This window comes from Pinus tabuliformis, chromosome 2_1, assembly GCF_031772625.1.
Source record: "Pinus tabuliformis cultivar Carrire ecotype Pingquan chromosome 2_1, CPIR1, whole genome shotgun sequence".
Taxonomy (NCBI): Eukaryota; Viridiplantae; Streptophyta; class Pinopsida; order Pinales; family Pinaceae; genus Pinus; species Pinus tabuliformis.
In genome coordinates this window covers 525,654,516-525,656,652 of record NC_142299.1, presented here as the reverse complement: position 1 = coordinate 525,656,652, position 2,137 = coordinate 525,654,516, and the positions used below count along the sequence as shown (strand labels likewise).

The window sequence follows — 2,137 nt, the reverse complement described above, 5'->3', positions numbered from 1 at the left end:
ACCCAACGGTCACAACATGTACTATAAATGTAAATCATTTGTTAATAAAAAAATGTCTCTCATGTTTTATCTTTCATATTGTTCTTACTGCCCATGTGTGTTTAACATGGTATCAGAGCAGGCGATTGCTGGTCCTGCTCCAATTTGAGCCACTAATTTTTTGTGGTCATCTTCTGTGAGTTTTTCTAAACCTCAGCATTATCTAGACTCTCTGAAATTTGCAACTGTTATAACGCAAGACCTAAATTGGGCTCTCTGCCCCACTAAATCTTGCTATTAATCATTCACCTGTTGCTACACCTTATTATAGCGTGCCCCAGGCAGTGTCATATACGTTTTTGATATTGTCTGCACCCTCTGTCAAGCCTGCGCCCTCTGTCAAGAGACCAACTGCAAACGCTGTCTCACTGCGTCAGTGTCATAGACGTTTTATATTCTCTGGTCTGACCTGCCGGATATGAACCAGAGATTCAATATTATTCAAGCTAAACTCAAACTTCTGTGAAATGCGATTCAAATGCTCCACTGCTCCATTGAAGCCATCTCATAATCCTGACTGTGTGATAGTTCTACCACTGCTCCGTTAGAAACCAGAACGCAGCACATATTTAATTGATCACTGCCCCATCCATCGAATGGCCTCGGCAGGAGTTCAGGGAACTCATTCTTGAGCTTGCTGGCATCCATCTCGTTATTGCTTCTAGCAGCCACGATGACCTTGGCCTGCTCCTCCAGGGTGAAATTCTTCCAAGTATAGCTCGGATCGATGTAGTCCCTGTACATCTCTAGGATCTCGTTGTGGCTAACAACCCCGGGGTTCGTGAAATTCCAAATTCCGGTCAAATTCCTCTTTGCCATCTCTATGGAAATCGGCAGAAGCTCGTCGAGAATGGTCATGGAATTGGGGATGTTGACAACCTTTTCATAGCGGGAGATCTTGGTAATGAAGTTGCGAGGGTTCGACAGATCTGAAGAAATGGGCATCCTCACTCGCAGAGTGCACACGTTCTCGAAGTTCTTCAACAGATCTTCAACCATAGCCTTCGTCTTAGAATAGTAAGATCCCATGAAATTGGGCGTGTCCTCTGGATCTAGATGTATTAGCCTTAGGTTTAATATCCAGACATTGAGCTCTTATCTCTGATCTATGCTGATTCAAAGATATAGATCTATTGCTGTTGCGATTATTGTATCTTCTTTCATTTTTCAATGAAAAGAAAATCTCGAATGTGAGCCTCAAAAATAAAATAAAAAACTTTGATGCATGAGTTTCTCAAGTAGGAATGTAGGGAATGTAGGCAATGCTGGGCAACCATGATGACAGTTCGAATGTCCCCAAGCACAGTGTTTTGAATAGCCTTCATAACTTCCTTCCCTGAAGGAATGTTCGGCATTGCGTCAATAAGGAAAGATTCGCACTGTGTTCCAAGATATGCAGATGCAAAAGATGCACGAATCCAGTTCTTATTTTTTTCTGTTTTCAACATGCTAGAGCTCCAGATGATCTCCTCCGTCTGTACGAAAATCTCTGAATTTTCGGCATTCTGAAAAGACTTTTGAGCAGCATTGGTTTCGTCCAGTGCTTTCTTGTTGTGACTATTTTGCAAGGGTGGAAAATGTGTTCCTGTATATCTCGTGTGGAAAATGTCCATGTTCCGTGTTAAGAAGGTTGCTCCAGCTGCAGTGGGAGGAACATGATCAGAGATATGTGCTCCACCATTTGAGTTTGAATTGGAATTATTCTCATGTATGTGAATCGAGAAGGGCAAGAGGCATCCTGTACTGCGGTAGTTGCACTTGAAGGAATGCTAAGTTCTTCTGACTTTCGATCATAAAGATACTCCTTTGGCTTAGTTGTAAGGTTTTTTTACACCAAGCCCACCAGTTTTATTTCCAACAATTCTCTTTGCTACCAGTTGTTTTTTAATTGTACTTGCAATAGCTGGAGGTGGAAGACCTACTTTAGCTTTAGGAGGAACTTCTTGAGGTGCATCAATTTCATCGTTGAAAAAAAAAATGAAAAATAAAAAATCAGTTGCTAAAGTTGAACTCTTCCCAACATTGTTTTGAGTTATTTTGGATATAACTGCAAACAAGTTGTATGATCATTTGGTTCTTTTTCAGAGACATTGCTGCA

The 2,137-nt window shown here is 41.2% G+C and overlaps 1 pseudogene; it reads right to left on the bottom strand.

Annotated features, from left to right (window-relative positions):
• Positions 1-513: 513 nt before the first annotated feature.
• LOC149201266 (bifunctional dTDP-4-dehydrorhamnose 3,5-epimerase/dTDP-4-dehydrorhamnose reductase pseudogene) lies at positions 514-1,068 on the bottom strand (annotated as a pseudogene).
• Positions 1,069-2,137: the final 1,069 nt, after the last annotated feature.